The following is a 22,587-nucleotide window of genomic DNA, read 5'->3' on the forward strand; positions in this document are numbered from 1 at the left end:
ATTCTGAACTCTTCTTTTCCCCAGTAATGAGTTATAGGTTATAATACTATCATCATCTGATCAGCTTTTCTGTGTAGAATGGGGCTGTAGAATTTCCATGCATTTATTATTTTTTAAAGTAAAATGTACAATCTAAAAAATCGTCCAGAGTTGATGAAACACTCCACACAGCCCTACAGCAGTAATTTCAATGCCTAATTGTCAGTAATGTTTAAATTCTCTGCATTACTTATGACCTGAATTTGTCTGCCTCCAACTTCTAATCAGAGAACCTAATCATACTTTAGCTTTTGAACTCTTTGTGCATTGCCCAGCATCCACTTCCCACGAGATAATTCAAGATGTTTTTCAGCGGTTACATGCATACACCTAGAAGTTTCAACTCCTCTCTGAACTTTTCAGTTAAGCCCAGATGAATTACAGTCACGGGTAAGAGCTCCAGGGATATTTGGAATTCATTAAACAAAAGCACAAGTTGGGCAAGTTTACTGTGTCATATAACAGATAAACATACGTATTTATATATCAGATGATAACCTCTCTTAAATTCAGTGACAATAAAACAACAGAAAGGAACTTCTCTGGGTCTCTTTTCCTAACACATTAGCCATTTCAGCAGAGAAAGCTGATAAGTCATTTTAATACTAAGTCATTTAAGTGATACTCTTAGATGACAAATCTCTGATTCGCATCAAGAGGATGGACAGTTGATTACCTTGGTTAAGATGTGAAGTGAAGCTTAAAAAGTATGATAGGCTTTGCATGGTCTTGCATGATTCTCAACTTTAAAACTAGTTCACTGGGTACGATGTATGCAAGTCACTTTTTGAAAAAACATTTTTTAAAAGTAAAAAAAAGTAAAATTTTCTCCCTGTTTCTGATGTCGTTAGTCATGTTTCTGCTTTCCAGATTATTACTGCATTTTTAACGACAAGCTGATGATTAATTCTTGCTTGCATATCACATGGAAATGACATGCCTTGAATAAAGAACACCCTTAGACTGTGTGTTCACCAAGACCAGAACTGTCATGTCCTGAGTTTCAGAAGTGTCCATCCCATATGAGGAATGTCTTTGTAAGTAAGTTGTAGCAAAGGGCTTAATATCAGTAGAAGAAAGAAAAAATGGAAGATTTTCAGTCTTCTTGTTTATAGCCTACAATGGCTTGTAGAAAATAGCATTGAATAACAGATTTTCAGCTGGGCCATACCCTAAACCTGGACATCACATGTGGTTCTGGATGCTGTGGCAACTGCAGCTGTGTTGTCAAGGAAACAGGCTTGTGCTCAGTAGGCAAAACCAATGAGCATTAAGCAAGGCTATATTATAGCTAAGCCTCTGTGACCTTATCAGGGATCAGAAGATCTGTCTCTTCTTCACTGTGCAGGTGTCCCTCAGCAGTGAGGGAGATATGCAAAAATATATGTGTAATATACCTGATGTAAGTGTCAGACCTGGATTTTTCTAACATGTGAATGCATTTCCCAGTTAGATGGATTAAAAGACTTCGTTTGTGTAAGTAGAATGTTTATGTAAAATAAGTAGTAGAAAAGAAAGTAATGTGACATGTTTTTCTGTAAGCTATGAAATGAGGAAGAGGTAACTGAGGTATAATGAACTCTGGAAGTCTTGTTGATCTTTGTTGTAGCTTTAAAATTGGCTAAAATTCACATAGCTATTCCGCTATAAAAAAATGTTCATTTCCCAATGAGAAGAAAAAAAGTTTAAAGAACACTGAGATGCAGAATAGTTGTCAACAGTTTTCAAGCACAGTGTGTGTTAGTAAGAGAATTAATGCATGTGTCACTGAAATAAACTCACATTCCAATATACACATGTTATTTCATCCCATTATTTTTTATCTGTAAGAGTCAAAATCCAAATGGAACTGAGATACATAAGTGCAAGAGAAAAATGCCTAATTGTTTTTTGCTGGGTGGGGAAGGAAGTTGAGAAAGTTGTTTCAATTGCTGTCAGAAGTTGTTTTCTGATTAAACTTTAAAATATTTTTGTTTCTAAAACAATACAGAATGTTACACTTTAGTTGAATCAATAGGAATGACTGAATGAGCAACTAAATTCTACATGCTTTGGCAGAATCTCTGGAGTTTATTGTGCTTTTATATATTGTCATGTAATGTCAAAGGTGATGTCTTTCTTAATTAGCCCTGTGTTTTGCTAATCCACATGTATTAACCGTTGTATTTTTCTTGTTTCAGTATCCCTTGTAATGTTACATGCCGATTTAAAAAATTAAATCAGTGTTTATCTGCAGATAATGCTAGATGAACCTTTTTCAGTAGTGATACTGTCCCATGTCTTGTACAGAGAAGGGAGGAACTGAAGCACATTGTGAAATAAGATACATCTGATTATCATAGTGATTTTACTTCTAACATTATTTTGTGATTTATTTTCTTTCTTGGTGGTTGGTTTTTTTTTCCTACAGATGTTAATCTAAACTTGCCAAAGCCAACAATTTTTTTTTTTTATTTTTTTTTTTATTTTTTAGATTTTGATTATTCTTTTCTGGCATCTTACTCCTTTTTTCGCAGTGCTTCTGCATTTCTTTCTTTTTTTGTATCTGATTATTTAAAATACATTATTTTTCCCCCCAGAATTACTGTTTTTACCATTTCATCTAAGTTACAGAAAAATTCTGTGTAAGGTATTTCCTATTAAAGAGAGTTCAGATATTTTTGCAGCATGTTTAAGGCTGTTATAGAAAACTTGAAATTTACCTGATTTCATTGTTTCAGTTCTGAGAGTTGCCACTCTCCTGGTAAGATCTTCTGTCAGAACATCAGGGAAAGAAATGAAGCAAAGTGGACACAGAAGACTTTGCTACTTCTGTGAGCTGAACATGTCAGTCTTATTAACAATGTAAAACACAATAGAAAAGATCGAGATGAGAGCATATTCAATGCTTAAATATTTTTTTATTAATGCTAAAACATTTAATATTTAGTGAAAATACTTAATTTAATTAAATATTTAATTCTTATATAATTATATTTAATGCTTAAGTATTGAAGAGCATAACACCAAAGTTGTCAGCATACATGCAGCAGTTAGCTCAAAAAGCTGTGACTTTAAGTCCTTGGAGAAAAGTCCACTATGATCCAGATACACTTAGAGAAACAGAATATTAATATTCAAAATAAAAGGATTAGGAAATATGTTGTGCTTCCCCAAAATTTTCTCATTCCCATTCCTTCTTTCATTATTAATTTTTTACTTTGAGTTTTTAGGTGGTTTTGTACTACTGTCATATTTAGTCCCTTTAGTATCACATGTGATTTCATCTCCTGCCTCTGTTTCTTATGTGTCTAATAGGTTTTTTTTAAAGGTAGGTAAGAGCTGAATACTTTTCCTAATTGTGTGCATCTCAGCCTTTTTCCCCTCCTTGCATTTTTCCTAAGTTTGTACATAAATCTCTGTTCTCTCATGGTGCATCTTCCATCTGTAGCTTTATGGTCATTTTTCTTTGGTATTCAATCACTAATATCCATGCCTTTGTTAAATAGTCTGGATTCTATAAGGAGTTTGATGTAAATTAAATTTAATATTTAAGCTAGATCTCACTAATATGAATGACCTTGACCAGTTATCACTAATTTAGGGAGCAACAAGTAGAATCCAACGTTTTTCCTTTAAACCAACTGATTGCTTTAACAGTGTGCCAACAAATTACTGCCAGTTACCTACCACCTTGCCATTTCCTGGGATACTCTGCAATCCTGAACAACAGGCAGAGCTGTGCCAGTATCTCCACTTGGGTTATTTGTGGACAAATAGGCAGATGAACCTTTCCCTGCTCACAGGGTGAGTTAGATGCATCCAGGGCATGTCAGCCCTCCTGTGCATGTGCTGTGCAACTGATCTGTGTGTGCATAACAAGTCTACAATATTTATGATGCAGTAGATTTATAGCAGACCATTTGTGCTGGCCCAAAACCATCTGTCTGGGTGTTCCAGCTTATGTAGTAGATTTCTTTTCTTCAATGTAAAGTGCTGGCAAATATGATTTTCTCATTCCATTTTAAATTACGGGTGTAACTTTGTTCCATGTATTCACAATGCCTTGTACCAAGGAGATTCAATTTATTTGATCAAATTCAGACATGAATTCAAGAGTAGTCATTGGAAACATGTTACCGTGAAATCAGATGAATTCTGTAGTATCAGTAAGGAGGAAAACAGAACTAGACCTATAGTACTCACGTCTAATTTTTCTTCATCTTTCACCTTATATCACTGCTTACAGTGGTATAGAATGGAAGAATGTTTTACGAAACTGAAATGTTCACATTTGGCATATATTTGACATTGACAACAAAATCCAAGAAAAAAGCGAGGCTGTGGAAGACTTCAAGTGTTTAGTAATAGACAACTGTAGTTTTAATAAAAATAAGTAAAAGTTTAATGTGCAAGTCAAATTAATTTTGTACTGTGTTCTCAAATCCTTTGCATGTGCATTATAACTCCTTACGTTGTGGTACATTAATTCCATTGTTGTTGTGAGATTTTGTGTTTGTAAGAATGAACTATTGTATTACTTTTGCACTGTATTGTAGTATTTTGTATTTGGTGCACTGTTCATATCACATATATACAGATCTGTATTATGGATGCTTATTTTTCTTCCTAATCTACCTTTAGAATTCTGATCTGTTTTATAAATTTAAAAGTAAGTTTCTTGTGAGGGTAACTTAATAGCCATAAACAACTTTCTGAAGAAGTTTTAATGAGTGAAACATTCAAACTTGAACACACTTTTTCAGGCTATGAAGTCCAGATTTTTTGATGGGTGTATTAACCAACAAATGTGTGGTTTCTTTAAAAAAAAAGCATACAGAAATATGCTGTCATCCATCAGTTTTAAGTTAAAGATTGTCAGCCACAGGAGCTATTGGTGAACAAAACAACTAAAGACATTTGTAGTATGTATCTTTATGTCACTGCAATAATAGCAGTAGATAAACCTAATGGAAGTTGAGGGTCCTACTCTAACAACCAGTCAGAGGTAGCTCATGCTTCTGCAAATTGCTTGCCCTGTTTTCCTGAAACTAATTGACATTTATTATATAGAAAATGATGCAAAATGTTTGTCAATATTTATGGGTTCCTCTGTATGCTTGACTGCATTTTTATTTTGTGTTTGCTCCTTTAGTATTTGTATTACATGTCTTTTGTATATAAAAATAACCAAAGAAACAGCAGTCGGCTTTAAGATCTACAGATATTTTTCAAAATCAATTCACTGTGTGGTTTTTTGCATGTATGTATGGTTTACATACTGATTTTCAATTTACAACCCAGTTTAAAAGTAGATGGAGAACCAGACCAAAACTTCAATTATAAGACTGTAATCATTACGTTTGGATTCATATCCTTCCTAAATTCAAATTGTTTGGTAGCAGTAGTTAATCACATTTAAGATGATTTTGCTGAGGCCTGCTGTGATACAAAAAGCAGTGTACAAGCTGGACTGGGCTTAAGATGCTCCCCTATGGCTCACTGAATCTTCCAGAAGACAGCAAATGGCTTGCAAGTAGTGAGCAGTAGCTGAGTGCCCTCTCCTGTGCCTGTCTGTAGAGGAATGAAGCTGAGTTAATTAGCATTGATAATATACAACTCAAATTTTCGCAGCACTCTCCAAACTAGCCAGCTGCAACAAGGTCTTTTACTGTCACATACCAACATATTCTTCATGCCAGTCCATCTGCTGCCTTCTCCTCATCTCTCCTCTCTGCTTCTTCTTTGGCTGCTCTGCCTCTTAACTTAACCAGCCACACTGCACCTCATCTACATCGGCCAACCCACCACCCCTGAAGCCTGTCCACAGTTGTATGTTATCAATGCTAATTAACCCAGCTTCATTACTCTACACCTGTCCATGTCTTAGCTCAGAGAGCAAGGAGGCTTCTGCAGAGGTGCAACACGGTGAAGTTGTAGCTCTGCGCTGCAGGGAAGCGAAGGGTGTCTCTAGCAGCTGTCTTCTGTCTGTAATTAGGGTTGGGGTTTCAGGACCAAGGTGGTTTGGCTTCATAACTTGTGGAAGCTGTGTAATACTGGCCAGCAATGCGCAACTTACTACATCATTATTTCATTGTCAAACACCTTAAGAAAGGAGGCCTTTAGGGAAGCCTCAGTGCCTGTTTAGTTTTTTGATCTCTTGGTAAGTATTGTGCACCTTTCCAGATTATTTACTGAAACAACGCAGAACAAGCATGTTTTCCATTACTACTTTTATTGAAAGCATCAGGGTTTCAGTTCAATATTTTATAAGTGATAGAACCAAATAAAAAAAAATCGTTACTAGAAAAATTGAGAAAACAGATTCAACTGATTTGATAACATTCTTTGGTGCCTCCATGTCCAGTCTGCAATCTTGATAAAACCCAAGTGAAGCCTAATGATGTGTCCACTGAGCAATGTAACATTCTTTTGGAAATAATAATGTTTGTCCTGTTAACAGACCTTCAGGCTGGCTGGGAAAAACACGCAGAGGATCACTTGGATTACCAGTTCTGTTTTTTAAGGGTATTAACAGGCCCACATCCAAGCTGATGATTATTTCAGTGCTTGTTGCTTAGGATTTATACTGAGGTACATGGCTGTTAACACAAAGTTGTTGTGCTTCCTTATGAAGTATTTAAATCATTTCAGATGCAAGAACATAAAAATGGCTGTACTGTATCAAAGCTACCATTCATTTTTCTGATATTCAGCCTATGATTGGAGTTGGTAACCCATTCTTTAGGCAAAAAGGCAAGAATCTGTTGCATTTACAGAATAATCAGCTTAATAAAGAAAATTCCATGTCAGGTTCTCCCAGTTGCTGTTTTTGTGAGGCTTGAATTATGTGCCAAGACAGTGCTCTGTGAGTTGGATGAAGAAAATGAAGGAAAGTTACTTCCTACTGCTGCTGGGTAAGGGAGAATGGTAGGAAAGACTGATAGCATGAAAAGGAAGAGAGCGAGCCATGGATTGACAATGACACAAGTCGCTGACAGTGTCTTTTAATAGTCAGGATTTGATGGATACTGCCTGAACAAGGATGGAGAAATTGGGTAAAATTTAGGATACAGTTTCAGAGAGAGGATCTAACTGTGTCAGGAGTGCGTTGAGAACCTTGGGTATATCATAAGGGGAAGGAAGAGGCTTTCAGACTACTGATTGATGTTAATGTTTCCTAATACACAGCTTATTATGTGTAACAGTGATAGGAGGCTTGTGTGATATCTGAAGACCTTGATGTTCAGTCCCAATAGTAAACAAAACAAGAACTTCAAGGTTGAGAAAAAAGAGGGTTTAAGCATTTATTTTTCTCAATTTTGAATTTACTCTTTCTTGGTTTTAGAGTAATACAGCAGCCCCATTTATTTTCATTACGTCATTTGTTGTTCTATAAGCCCATATAGTCATCTCCTTTCTAAATTACTGTCCAGGAGGGTTTTTTCCCTTTTTTATGGTAGTTTTTTCTATGTTTTTAACATTACATTTAAAATTCCTGTCTGAACTTCCTTCTGTTATTTTTGTATTCTGGCTGTTTTCTTCTTTTTTTGATATGTGATTATTAGAACTGAAATCGGTACTACTAGTATGGATATGTTTTTGATTTGTGTAGTCCATATGAACTCTGATAATACTCTCTTACATTCTAGTTCTTCTGCCTCATTTTTTGAGAAGGGGGTGCTTCTTTTTTAGTAGGCACATTTGATTGCATCTCCAGTATATGTACAAGTAGTTGATTTGCAGTTATCAAGGAAATTGTATTTGCTAATGTGATTTTCAAAGTGAAAATTAAGTCTGTCCATGTTCTCTTGGTTGTAGAGCAGAGCTCAGATACAAAGCACAGACCTGCATATCTGATACACTGGAGCTCGTGGAGGTGGGGCTGGAGGTTCTTCCAGTTAGCTCACTTAGTCATTTGTTTCTCCCACTATATTCCTCTTTGCTTGAGATAGTAAGAGAAAATGTGTTATTTTTCTGACACACACACACACTTTTATTTCTTTTTTTTTTCCTTTTTCCCCAGAATTTCTCTTTCAAGTGTCTAGGTTACAAACTCTGTATCTATCAAAGCAGACAGAGTATTTAATGGAGCACTGTAGTGTTTGAACAACCACAATCACAGTTAGGCAAACAGATGTATCTTTCATCCCCTGGTCTCTTTAGGCTATGTTCTTGAGTATTCAGGATCGCTACAACATCTAGAAAATGAGAGGAGGATTAAAGCAGGAAATGAATAAATATTTAGAAAAAAATAGTCCTATATTTCCCTTGTAACTTTGTCTGCAGACCTTTTATTATTTAATGTTGGAAATCCTGTCCTTTCATAGTCTTCTCAGTTTCTTGAAAGTATAAAACAGTGACTCAAGGTATCAGGAAAAAAATGTAGAAACATGTATGATCTATTGCATAACTACATTTCTTAGTACACCTGCAAAAATATTATTAATTTGTCCCTACTATGCATGATGAAAGTTCTAGCCTCCTCCCACAAAACATACATTGACAGGTCATACTCATACCTATGTGACTCTAAAACATTAGAATTCTGATCTGACTGCTTCCCTTTCATTTTTTTATTTGCTTTACTTTTTAATCTTACAGCAATCAAACATTAGATAATTTTGTCTTAGATATACTGAATGTTAAGACAGTAATATCATACAGGATGTCATATAGGATATTTCACTATATATCCACTGTATTTCTAGGTATTTTCTAAAGATATAGACATTTCCTCTGAGGGTTTGAGATTATTTGCATTAAATGGTACAGTGATTTTCATGCTCAGTCTTATTTCGCATGCTTAGCAGTACTTCAGATCTGAAGTAATGATGAATCACACAGTCACCATTTTGTTATTTCAAACTCAGAGTATCTGGGAAAGATAACTTAGATTTTAGCCTGGTGCTGGATGCACCCTTTATCGTTACATTTCAATACCTTCGTGCAGAAAGTTTCCTTTGTATAGCACTCTTTGGCTTGATTACAGCCTTCTGGAAATTATTTTGCTGTGTTTTCTTTATTGAGTGGAGAGGTAAGGGGATTCAGAGAAGGATTTTGGTTGTGTTTTGTGGTCTGTTTCATGACAAAAGAAAACATCAATACAAGACAGTAGATCTTGTCAGACATAGAAAAAAACAAATTACATGAATTTTCATTATAAACAGATTTCCAAGTACAGTGCAATAGCCCTTGCATGTGTCAAAGCCAAAATTTATGTAATTGCACATATTCAAAAAATCTCTATGCCATTACCATAACGAAAAAGCCATCATTTCTGTTCTAAAGCACTTCAGGAAACAAAATTGTCTGCCAGCACATTCAATTCATCTATCTCTCACATAAAATAGTACCCTATGTTTACTAAGGAAATAGTGATTTTTTTAAAGTTTCTCCATGCAGATTTCATAATAGAAAGTGAAGAGTGGTGTTTCTGTCTAAAGCAAAATATTTATAAGAATTTGTCAAAAACAAGAGCATTGTTCTAGTCCGTCCTTGGAACTAAAACTGTAAATGTTTCTCTCCCACCTAGCCCCCTCATCTGTTTCTTCTCACAGGTGTGTATGTCCCTGACCTTGGCCTGATTGACAGGGGAAGTTAAACTGCAAGCTGTTAGCATATCCTTCCACACATCAGTGCGATGAAATTAGGAAAATTAAATGGATTAATAGCTTAAGTAATACTTCATTTATAAAAGGTATCATCTGTGCCATTTTACAGTAAACAGTTTACCTAATAATATGAAATTCTTTTCTGTCAGTAAAAATCTTAAATACTATGATTAGAAGAAAAAAAGTATAATTGTTTTTACAGGTTATAAAGGCATGTGTCTGTATATTGTGTGCCTGCTGTTACGATTTGTTTTATTTGGTTAAAATTAGTAAATATTAGTAAACATAACTTTCAGACTGGTTCTGCCCTCCATGCTCGCTGAGCTGCTCCTTGTAAATCCGATTTCATTCTCTCTCTTCCTTTCCCAGCCTTCAAATCATAAATAACAGGGCTGCTGTTTCATCCCCAGGTGGGTGATTCCACATATCAGGTTATGAATTTGATTAGAGAAGCAAAATTGAACAGAATGTGGAAGTTGCCAAAAATTACTAATCAAAACTGGTAGCAAAAATAAGGTTGCTTTTAAATTGGACATGTAAGGTAGGTGTTCTGTAGATGCAGTATTTTTGTTGCCTTAGAGACCTTAATGTTCATCCTAAGATTCCAGTGAGTATAATCAACAATAAAATGTAATGTAAGAGGGAGGCTGAAGGATAGTTAAATTATTTTATCAGGTAATATTGCCTAGCAGTGATTTCTTTAATTTTCATTTGAACTTCCCTTTCTTTCTTTTGTTGAAGTTTCCCACGTAAATCATAAAAAGTGTGTTGGGTTTACAGCTTGTATTTATTTCTTGTGACAATATTTAATTTTTACATCCATCCTCAGTCCTTCATTACTATTTTATTAAAAGAAAGTATAACCCCATGCCTCATGCAGAGCTTAGGTGCAAATCTGAAGTTCATCAAGCTGAACAGAAGTGTCCCATTACTTTTATGTTGGCTAGGGGAGAAGAGTGGGGTCTCATGGAGACAGACTGGGTATTGTACTCAGACACGAGTGACGTATTCAGTGTCTGTAGATGTGCCCCTGGAGGGTGTTTGCAGTTGTCTGTGGTGATGATGCTTCGTTACTCTGTACATATATTGCTGGAGGGGGGGGAGGTTTTGCTGTTTGTGCCTCAACTTCCTCCCGCATTACTGCGACTGCAGTTCTTGTGGATACTTACAACAGCCTGCACAGAGTGCTTGCTTACAGTCCATGAAAAAATGGGCACGTCTCAGAGAAATTTGTCTTATCCTTTGACTAAAACAGGTGAGTCACATTCTGCAGGAGCCTGTCTTCATTAACCATATAGGGACCCTACAGAGCTCAGCTGCAGGCTGAGTGAGCTATAGGCATCTGGTTGAGTGAGGTGAGTCCTGGTTTGTCATTCTGGAAGCGTTACCTGGTGGGGGCCACACAATCCACTCCAAGTTCAGCTCAGTCAGACTCATTACTGAGGGAACATTACTTCCTTGTTCCAAGACAGGTAAGTTACAGTGACCTTTCTAGCATGTGTTTTTCTTGACAGTTGACTGTGTTTTGCTGTCCCGTAGTTGCCTCTAATACTTTTGAGATTGTTTCTTCTGCCTACAGATTTCTCTAAAACTTCAGGTTCACCTTTTTTTATGTTTATTGAACAGGAAGTCTTTTGCCTCCACTTCTGTTTCCCTGCAGATACTAACAGATCCTGAAACTTTGAAACAGGCTATATTTCCTCTTCAAAACATGCTAATAAGACACGGTTACATGAAATAGATGTAGGCACATTAACAACTTTCCAGGGCAGAATGGAAAATCTCTTATCTTGTTTCTCTTTTCCTGGTTCTTCCCACATATGTGTGTTGCTTACCTCGCGCATGAGCGTAGCCAGCTCACTAAAACGTCAGAAAACTAGCTTGGGAAAACCAGAAGCTGTTTAGCTCATTAAACCTTCAATCCTGAGATCATATGGATGCTGTATCCTGGACAGGGTGGAGAAACTGCATTACTGAGGGTGGGAAGGAAGGAACTGAATCAAAAGCAAGGGGAACAGGGAAAAAGTGAGGAAGCAAGACTTTTCGTGTTCAGCATTGTCAAAGTGCTGATTTGTGACACTCAGAAAGTGAACTGTCATCTACAGGTTTAATACAGCTGCTCTTCACTGAACAGAGTAACTGAAGCTCATTTTGCCGTAAGTTGCAGTTACATATTCTGCTGTCAGGATGTATACCTGTGTCTTAGCCCATACTTCAGGTGTGATTTATGAAATTCCATATCCATTCTAAATGACTACATTTGCATCCCCTGTTTTTAGGTAATTTAAATGAATTGATCTTTTAATTAGGTCTTGTCAATAACAGCCACTGACAAGGTATACCTGAAATAACAGTATTTATGTTAATATTGAACTTTATCCATGGCATGGATTTAATTCATAAGTGTTCAGTTACATGACTATAGCAAGAAATTAATAATAATTAAGAATTATCTCATGCATTTGTGTTTGTTCACCTCTTAGTAAATTTTCCTGTAAACTGGCTAAAGACTCTTAGGGAAATGAATGGATAGTTGTGGAACTACACACAAAACCGAACTATCCCTAGAAGGTTTACAAACAGTTCTAGGAAAATATAGATTTTTCCTATTAAATAAAGCATAATATATGGTGATACTATTCTACATATAGAATTCTTAAGTCTAAGATTAAATCACTGTATCTTAAGTTTCTGCAGTTACAAAGACTCCTTAATCTTTTCCTGAAGTATTTCTAAAAATTCCAGTTGAAATACAACAAACTCACAGAGATTGGGAAACACAAAAGAACCTTTTATTATGCTTACTATTTAGATAGGCTTATAGTATTTTGTTAAGCAGATTATTTTAATTTATTCTAAGGTATTTCTTTCCAAATGATTTGCCCCCTTCAAGAAAAGCAAAGTAGAAAATGTTTCCTCAGTGATGCCAGGTTTTCATGTATTTTATGGATGAGTAGGATATTTTGAACTCCAAGCTAATGACTAAAATTACAAAAAATGTAAGAGGTAACTAGGTACTTTTTCCTGTAATTATAATGACTTGCAGTGCATTTTATTTCTGAAAGGATGTGATTGTCAAACTGTTTCCATTGCTTTTTTGGAGGATTTTTATGTTTGCATGTTGAACTCTGTAAAAGTCAACAAAGAAATATTTCTGATTGCAACCATGGTAAGATAAAGACAGTTCTTTCCCACACACTGCTTAGTTGATACGGAAAATTCCTTCCTCAATGGAATCCTTAAATTTATAGGTATTTAGGTATTCTTTATATAGGTGTGTGTGGCTATTACTTCTTTGGCATGACTTCAGAGGGTTAGCAGTAATTCAGAAATGTTTGTGTTTCCATTTCAAAGAAATACTTACCTGCATTTAGTGGAGAATGCAGGATTTGCATTTGGTGCTAGGTCTGTGCATAGGCTTTTGGCCGAGCAAGCTTTTTCAGTGCATTTGATTTGCTTAAAGTTGTACATTTGTAATTTCTAATTCCAGTTTCACCACTGTGCTAGCAAAATAGGGAGTACCGTAAAGTTAGGTAACAGTTACTACCTGTAATGAAATATTTCTACAAAATTATCGTCAGGTATTGAAGATACAGGTCTTTCATTTCTGGTACTATCATCTCTGAGCCCTACTGATGGTCATAGACATTGCACAAAAGCAGTATGTTTTTTACAGTAACAAGCTTTTAGACTGGCTAAGGCTTCAGTCTGAGAACAAAAAAAAAGTGTTGTTCATTTTTCTGTAGCCTTTTGCAGTGTAATTTCTGAGTTCAGTAGTGGTCTTGCTCTGTGACTCAAGCAGCAAATTTGGCTGCAATAATACTAGTGAGGTAGACACAGTGCCAACTGACTCTGTGTCTTATCTATCCAGAAACTGCATGCATGTTACTAATTCATGGAAAATGTATTTATTACAGCTAGATGTGAGAGAAACATGATGAATTAGTTAACCAGAATCAAAAAGGGGGCGGTGGAGAAAAGAGAACAGCCTTTCTAGGGGTGAAAAGAAACTCCAAGGTGTGTCAGTTCTTTCTGCTTCATTTAAACTCAATTCATTTTTTTTCCCTTTTCTTTTTTTCTGCGATTAAGTACACCTTGTATTTGGCGTTAAACAACATATAGAAATAATGCACCTAAAGATACATGGATACGGTGTTATAATCAGAAATACCAACAAGAGTATTAAAGAAGTGGTTGAAACCAGCTATGCAGGATATATTCCTGCTAAGAAGCCTTTTTGTTCTCACACCTTTGTTGTGCAGACTATATTTATGAATGCAGAGAAGAGATTTTGCACTCCATTTCTCTCGTCTTGAATTGCAGGGCTGGTCTGTATCCAACAGCTAAAATGGGGATTGGTAGAGTAGGTATTTTAAATCACAATCTCCAGCCTTTTCTGTCCCTGGGATTTGTCCATCCTGGGGCTTGCTTCCTTGCTTTTAGTCCTTTCTTCTATAGCCATAATTTTGATGGTCTCATACTTTATAGAATTGTGGCCTGACTGAAATACAGGGACATACATCTAGGGATACTTTCCCTAGCTGTACCAGTCATTTTAGCCTGCCTGCTCAAAAGTTGAAAAGAACCCAACAGGCATTCCTGTTTTGACAGAGGTTTTAGAAAACTTGCCCAAGCTGCACCATACCTGTCTGCATGGGAATGCTGAAACAGAAAAATACTACAAGACTTAAAATGAAATTGATACACAGTAGCCTGGGGGCCTCTGCCACAATGTTTCCCCTGTGAAAGCACATTCTGTGCAAAACTGGCTTTACAGAAAACACTGAGCTGTCTGCATCTTTCTATTTTGCATGACAGAAAAAGTGCCAGAAGAGCTTACCCAGTAAAGCTGCGGACTCTCTCGTGCATAGCAGCTATGCCGTGTGGCCATTCCTGTGATTTGGACCCATTTATACTGTTTGCAAGGAGTGAGGTTGCCCGGTGGACTCAAATAACAGAAGTTGTAAGGGAGGGTAGATAGCAGCAGGAGGGAAAAGAAGCAAGCTTGAAAAGTCTTCAGTGCACAGTCTGGCACATAGAGGGTATACCTATAAGCAAAGTTATGCTCAGAGAAGTAAGCTGAACATACGGGAAAGTTAAGTAGGTAGGAAGGGATCTGGAGTTTAAGCAAAACTCAAGAATTCGACATGTAATTTTAATTAAATAATTTCATGATTGATTGTCATTAAAATCCAAACTCATCAGTATGTTGATGAGGTGATTGCACGTGAATGCTGTTGTGATATTGTCAATAAACTGCTAATGGCTAATTATGTCTTTGAAAGGCTGGATAATAGTAGCTGTCTTTATTTTAGATACCAAGATCATAAGTCAATGTTCTTTTTCAAAAGAAATTTCATCTAACCCTAAGAATTAATTGTGAATGAAAACTTATGTACAGAAAGTTCTCAAGTAAGAATTCATGTAAATTGATGTTTCAGAGTCATTCCTTCCTAAGCAAAGTGAGTTATTTTTGAAGAGAATAGCATATTAACCATGCAGAATTGCTTCATAGGTCCCATTAAACAGAGGTTTTGAGATCAGTGAGAGCTGAAAGGTCTCAGTCTTTCAATCCAAAGATTCTGGTTCACTCAGCCTTTGAGCCCACCCATGGATGCCAAATCCATTGTCTGAACTGCCGTGCTGGGGATTGGGACCGTCCATAATATAATGGACAAGGCTTACTAGCTGCATATGTAACTGCAAAACTCACCAGTGATGTATAATCCCCATTAATGAGATCTTACATCTGTTGTCTAAATGTCCTGGGAGTCTGGAGAACTTGGAAATTGTGTAACTCAGTAGATTCAGCTTTCCTTCATTCAGAGTGTTCACAGGTTAGCTGTTCTGATCACGTTCTGTAATTTTCTCAGTTCCTTGCTTTTCCTGTTTTTGCTTAATTCAGCATTTGTTTTACTTCTCTGAGCTATTATGCTATTTCCTTTATTTCCTCCAGTCTTGTTTAAGAAGTCATAAACCACTGTGGCAGCTGCCAATTGTCTTGTTACGTTTTGGGTTCAGTCTGGGTTACTTTTACTAACTGCCAGCTGCTTGACCTACAAGAGGCCTGCTGGCAAAATCAGCTTTTGCATAGAACTAAATTATCTATGAATGTCTTTACGAAGAAGTGACAGTTGCTCACTAAGGTAGAAACTGTCACCTAACATCCTCCAGTTCTTATATTCATTTACAACTAATTTCTTGGGTTTGTTATTCTTTTTCTTTTGACAGTGCTGTACATTTAATGTGCATGGTTATTCTTATTTTGGCTGTTAAGATATTATAAGTTTATGAACAATTGAACACCTATATAAAAGTACCGAAATAGACCACAAATAAAGTACAATGCATAGCCAAAATCAAAACTTCCCTTTTTATTCCTTTGTTTGGCATTTGGGTTGAACATATCTCAAGATCATGGGATCATGGAATTGTTTAGGTTGGGAAAGACCCTTAAGGTCATCGAATCCAACCATCAACCTAGCACTGCCAAGTCCACCACTAAACCATGTCCCTAAGGTCTTCAATTTATAATCTTTCCAACGTGCTTTTCTATTTCAAAAGCTAAAATGATTAAGAATTCTAATACACCGTTTGGATTAGACTCTGCATTAGTAATTTTAAAAGCATTTTTCTATTTCCATACTTTCACGCTGAAATAAGAAGTTACTTTAATAAAACTGTAAATAAGTCTCAGACAACTGTTTATATTCTGTAAGAGATTGAATTGAGGGAGGTTTTTTATCCAAACAAAGAATGGCTTTACAGAATTTTGACTGCACTGAGAAAGACTTTAACCTTTTACCTTCATTTACTTTAACCTTCAGTAGGTAATCTTATTGAAGCCAAAGCTCCCTGATGTTTATCTTAATTAGTTAATACGTCTTAAATGACACGTTTTCTTGCAGACGTCAGCTAATACGTCAGGTTGTGATTTTCACCAGCTCTCCTGATGTCAAAAGGAAAAAAATTTTCTTGCAGTTCCCTGAGTTTCATTGTGTTGTCTCATGTGGTATCATCATTTCCTAGTGTCGCTTGAGACTGCCTGCAATTTTACCTTTAATGTTAAGCTGGAAGAAAAGAACAGCTTCTAAATTCCTCAATAAATCATAAAAAGGCAAAATAAAATCCAGTCACAAATCTTTTTTCCTTTACAAATTATCATAAAATTCAGCTCTGAGACACAATGATGTAGATAAAGAAGTCCAGGTACCAGTTATATCAACACTGCAGCTGTACATTATATAACCAACACTTTTGCATATGTTATACATTTAGCATCTGCCACAGTCTTTCCTGTTGTCATTTTATTTAATACCCCAACAGGGTATACACTTAATAAGTATGCTATTCAGTAAAGTGTTGGGGTTTTTTTCTTCTGAGAGAAATTAATCAGATTTTCATTACATATGTGTAAATACTCTTTCCTAGAACATTGTTTTAGTGTTTGGAATTATTTTAAAGGAAGCTGAGGATGGCTCAGCTCCTTTTAATATTTTGCCCACTTCACCAGTGAAAAGTGTATGCTTATAATGTATATGTCTGTATTATGTGATTAGTCAGGGTCCTGTTTTTCTTTATCCAGTGGACAGTGTGGTATGTTTTTCAGACCCAAAGAATTTTTAGGGGTTAATAAGAATATAGTACTAGATTAGGCTGCCAATAAATTATATCAGTACTGCGACATAGTTTTTCTGACTATGATATACATGTATGTGCATGTTTGCATGTGTACTGTATTCACTGTTTTGAGCAGTGCATGGCTCACTCTGTAATCAGATTATTTGTTCAGTCCTATTAGAGTACTTTATACTCTGAGGGTATTCCCTTAATCCCATTCTTCAGCATGCAAAAAATATGGCAAATAGCAGTGATGAACACTAGGCTCAAGGAACAGTCCCTTCCTCTCCACCCCCACCTCTGCAGCTTCAGAATTAAAGAGACTTTGCCAGAGCCTATAGGGGGAAGAAACCAAAACCAAACAGACATTCTTAATTAAAATTTATATATTTTTCCCTGCTGCCCTCTTAACTGTTTAGCTACATTTTTCCAAATAACCATTTGGACAGCCTCCCCAAGCACAGGACATGAAATGAGATGTGGCTAAAGAGGGGCAATTTGGAAAATGTGAAATATCTTTCTTGTACAATGACAGAAGTAAGAGAAAGACCAAGAAATTTTAGTTCTCTAACAAGTGGAAAGGCCAAAGATTTTCATTAGCTTTCATTAAAGAAGTCAGTCTCAAATGAGCTACTGAATGCTGTTAATACCAAAAGGGAGAACTAATGGGGTCTGTCTAATTATGAAGGGGAGAAATAGAACAATATAATCAAACTATTTATCTGTAAACATTGCAAGGGGAACAAAGAGATGAGTAACAGCTTTGTCATGAACAAATTATGTCAAACCAGTTTGGTTTCTTCCTCTGAGAGGGTAGCAGGCCTTATAGATAGAGAAACAGTAAATATTAGATATCTTGCTTTTAATACAACTTTCAATGTGGTGTCACATGACATTCTTACAAGCTAGCAGCAAAACACGATCAAGATTAATTTATGTTAAGATGAAAACAAAACTAGTTGGAAAGTAAGACCAGAGATAGTTATCACTGGTTCAGCATCAAAAGTTTTTATCAAGTGGAGGTCTATATGCATCTGTCCTGTACCCAGTACTAGTCAGGATTTTTATTAGTATACTTAAACATCAACTTAAAAAGTAAACAAATTAAAGAAAATCAGCATGGTGGAGTTGCAATGGTAGAGAATCCAAAGTAGCCTTTACAAATTGAAATCACGTTATGAAAAAATAAGGGATGACATAACAAGAAGGGATGGAAACATAAGAATTTAGGTCAGAAAAAATAGCCACACAGAAATAGGATGGGGAACAGCTAAACAACAATTCTGTGAAAATAGAAGAAGCCATAGACTATAGCAGGTCACAAGCTGAGAGTTAAGCCTGTTGAATACTTTTTGGTGTGTTTCACTTCAGTTATCTGAATATGAAATCTATTTGCACATTGAAGGCATGCTTTGCAAAAGAAAGACTGTTTTGCCATATGTTTCAGCTATTCTTTGCAGATAAATGTATTTTATCCGAGTTAGACATATGGCTACTTCTTTGTTTACTAGGACAAGCTATCATTGGTGAGAAGGGCAAGCATTAAGTCAGATATAAAGTTCATAAGATGTATATTTTTCCTTCTATTCTCTAGCAATGGTAATGACTAAATTGAAGTCCTTCATTCATTTTTGGAGTCTTTTGCTTCAAGAAGAGGTAGAATAATTTCAGAGAATCGAGGCGAAAGCAGCAAGCTTTATCAGAAATCCATGATAAGGGAAAAACTTGAAATCTTTGATCTTGAGGAGGATGATAGTAGAGGAATGTAATAACAATTTTCAAGTACTTAAAAGCCGCTGCAGAAGGGAACAGGTTAATCAGTTCTCTGTAGTGCACAAAGTAAACAGTAATAGTTCCAGATCGCACAACAGGTTATTTAGGTGAGAGACTAGGAAGGCTTGCATGTAAGAGTTTCGGAGAGGTTATGGAGAAGGCAGATTTCATTTTTTTAAGATTTGTAGATTTCTGGGCAGATGGTGGAAATCCATCACTGAATCATTAAGAGTAGGTTAGGAAAGAGTAGGTTCATGTCTTTAAGCAATGAGAAAGCACTTTGATATTGAAGATAGAGCAGATGCTGTCTTAGGGCTGTTTCTGACCCTGCTTTGCACTGTTTCTTAGTATAAAGTTCCAAATTCAATAGCAGCGCTGGCATAAGACCTTTCTTTTTTACAATATTTGAAGATATATAATGTTTTTTCATTCAGTCTTCATTTCCTTACATTAAATTGTACTTTCTTTAGTTATCCTTCATATGTTAATCCTGATTTTTTCCCTGCTTATTTCAAGTCACGGAGCATTGCCGCTCTTTTGTTTTGACACCATTGACTGTGCTGCAAGACTGTGAACTGAATCAAGCAACTAACAAACTCATTTTGTGGAATATCTGATCAAATTTGCAAGTTTTTTTCAGGTGGCCTAGTTCCTATAATAGGAATAAATAAACTGATGTAACTAAAGAGGCATCAGAGGGGAGGAAAAAAACAGCTGTATGTTGTCATGAAAGGCATTAAAATGAGCACTGTCAACATGAAAACGTACCTGGATTTGTGGGGTCATACCCCTGTCCTTCCAAGCCATCTAAAATATTCTGTCTATATGCTTCCATATAGTAGTTATAAAGCATCTATCATTGCTATTCTGAGAAGGTATAAGTTAATTTTTTTACACTGAAGATGTTGCAAACATGAATAACTTTGAGCCACAAAGTAACAATGGGACTGAAATTCCAGCTGTGGACAACTCTGGAGAATTAGCTACTAGTAATTTTTTAATAGAATAGAATGTTTCAGCTGGAAGGGACGCACAACGATCACCTAGTCCAGCCGCCTGACACCGCTTCGGGGCTGACCAAGGGTTAAAGCTCGTTACTAAGGGCATTGGCCAAACGCCTCTGAAGCACTGACAGGCCTGGGGCATCGCCCACCGCCCCAGGAAGCCTGTTGCAGTGTCTGACCACCCTCTCGGTGAAGAAGTGCTTCCTGACGTCCAGCCTGAGCCTCCCCTGGCGCAGCTTTGAACCATTCCCGCGTGTCCGTCACCGGATCCCGGGCAGAAGGGATCAGCACCTCCCTCCCCACGTCCCCTCCCCAGGAAGCTGCAGAGAGCAGCCAGGTCGCCCCTCAGCCCCCTTTGCTCCAAACCAGAGGAGCCCAGAGCCTCAGCCGCCCCGCGCAGGCCGGGCCTTCCCGCCCTCCCACCAGCGCTGTTGGCCTCCTCTGGGCGCCTTCGAGGACCTTCACACCCTTCTGAAATGGCGGGGCCCAGCACCGCGCACAGCACCCGGGGTGAGGCCGCACGGGCGCTGGATGCGGTGGGACGTCGCCCCTTCTGAGCGGCGGGGTGGGCTGCCTTTGGTGCCCCCAGGATGCGGTTTGTCCCTCGGCTGCCCGGGCACCGCTGGCTCACTGAGCCGGCTGCCCCCAGCACCCTGACCCCTTCCTGCAGGGCTGCTCTCCAGCCGCGCCTCTCACAGCTTGTGCCCCGTGTTACTCCATCCAGGAGCAGAATCCAGCATTTGGACTTGTTAAACTTCGTCCCCTTAATCACTGCCAATCTGTCTCGATTTCACTGTTTTTATAAAGAAATGCATCTCTGCTTCCTAATTGCTTCAGCAGCAGTTTAGTTCAACTGTCCTTCCTCTGGATGAAAATAATATTTTATTTTTAAAAAAAATAGAAAATATATATTTATACGTGCATCTTAAATGTTAGAATATTCTTACAAGTAATCTTGACTTTTTTACAACACCAACCAAGAAATAGTCATCTAAGATCTGCTAACAGTAACTGATGCATATGGGGGATGGGGTAAAGAGCAACCTATACTTACAGATTATAAAGCATGTCTTTATAACAGAAATATAATCTTCATTCAGATATTTGAGATAAAATACTCCAAACAGTATTGAAGATGTTGGCCATTTTTACCATTTCCAAGGTACAGCCTGCAAAGCCAATGCAGATACATAACGTAGATCAGGTGTGGTCAGTCATACTGAAGTTTTAGCTGGCATGAAACTAGGCCGAGCAAAAGAGAGCAGTACTACATCATATTGATAGTAGATAAGGAAATAACATACTTGGACGGATTAAAAGAATGTATCTTACTCCTTCATATTTTGGGTGATGTGGTTTGTTAACGGTGTTATTCACATCTTGTATTATACTTATGGCATATTATTGTTGTAATTCAATAAAAAAATTGTAATGAAATAAATTGATTGATCGTCTTTTTAAACCTTGCACACAGATGCTGCAATATTTCTGTTTTTAATCCCGAAGTACTGTGGTACAATTAACTACTTTTTGCAAATCTGATTAATATTTCTCCTCTTAAAATCACTTGTGGTAGCCAGTTAATTTGTTCAATTATATTATTAGAGAATTTCAGAAATACACTTCACTTCTAAATATAGCGAATCGCTTTGTTTTAAAATGGCAAATTGTGTAAATTCCAACTTTCCTTTTTATTAAGTTACAGCCAAATGTAGACCTGTAGATGTTGTTTGGTAGCCAGACCTTGTGATAGAAAGAAGTGCCTAGAAGAACTGAATGTTTAGAAATTAAGTAAAAGGGAAAATCGTACCAAGTACAGTGAACAGAAGAGTCCTAAAAAGCAGTGGGGTTAGACTTGAGTATGAGAACAGATTTAAAAAAAAAAACACCCAAAAAAACACATTGCGAAAGAAAGGGATATCAAGCCACAATAATCAGACAAGAAACAGTCAGAAACTGGAAATTTTAACATGAGAGAACATTGCTTAAGTATACTGCAAAACGAGACTTGTCACCAGCAAAGGCATTTAAGTGGAATAGGGGAAGCCGTCATTAGAACTGGCCAGTAAAGAACAGCAAACATCAAAACTGCAGGCGTTATCCCGAGCTCAAGTTAACATTGGCCATGCAGAGAAGTGGGGCCCCTTAACTCAGACTCAATGTCACACTAGTGTCACTACACTATTTTTTGATCATGTGTGGTCCACCCACTTTCTAGGTCAGCTGGACATGTCAGCACCTAGTATTGTAGACATGTCCTCTGCTTGGCTGTCTGCATGAAAGAAAACTGCTTTACTTTAATGACACTGTTTCACTTTATACTTGGGTTCTGCGCTCTTTCTGTTCTTCACTCGCACCTGAAATCGCTTAAAACTGTTTTTCTTAACAAAAACGAGAATTGTGGCAGCTCATCTCGTTAAAGAAAGGCAAGATTTCCCTGTGATTTCGTTTCCCTGCTAAAGCTTTTCAGAAGGGATTCTCAGTTACGTAGGGATATATTCCTTATCTTAGAGCATAACACTTTTCTCTTACAGCTTTAAAGTTTCATGTCTTAAAAC

The 22,587-nt window shown here is 36.9% G+C and overlaps 1 protein-coding gene across 1 annotated transcript in view; it reads left to right on the plus strand.

Moving 5' to 3' along the window:
• Positions 1–1,393: 1,393 nt before the first annotated feature.
• The window catches only part of PRLR (prolactin receptor), a 123,146-nt gene continuing 101,952 nt past the window's right edge, over positions 1,394–22,587 (plus strand). Inside the window, exon 1 of the mRNA XM_040579212.1 lies at positions 1,394–1,515. The gene's annotated coding sequence lies outside the window, so the exon portion shown is untranslated. The remainder of the gene's footprint in view (positions 1,516–22,587) is intronic.

This window comes from Falco naumanni, chromosome Z (assembly GCF_017639655.2).
Source record: "Falco naumanni isolate bFalNau1 chromosome Z, bFalNau1.pat, whole genome shotgun sequence".
NCBI lineage: Eukaryota > Metazoa > Chordata > Aves > Falconiformes > Falconidae > Falco > Falco naumanni.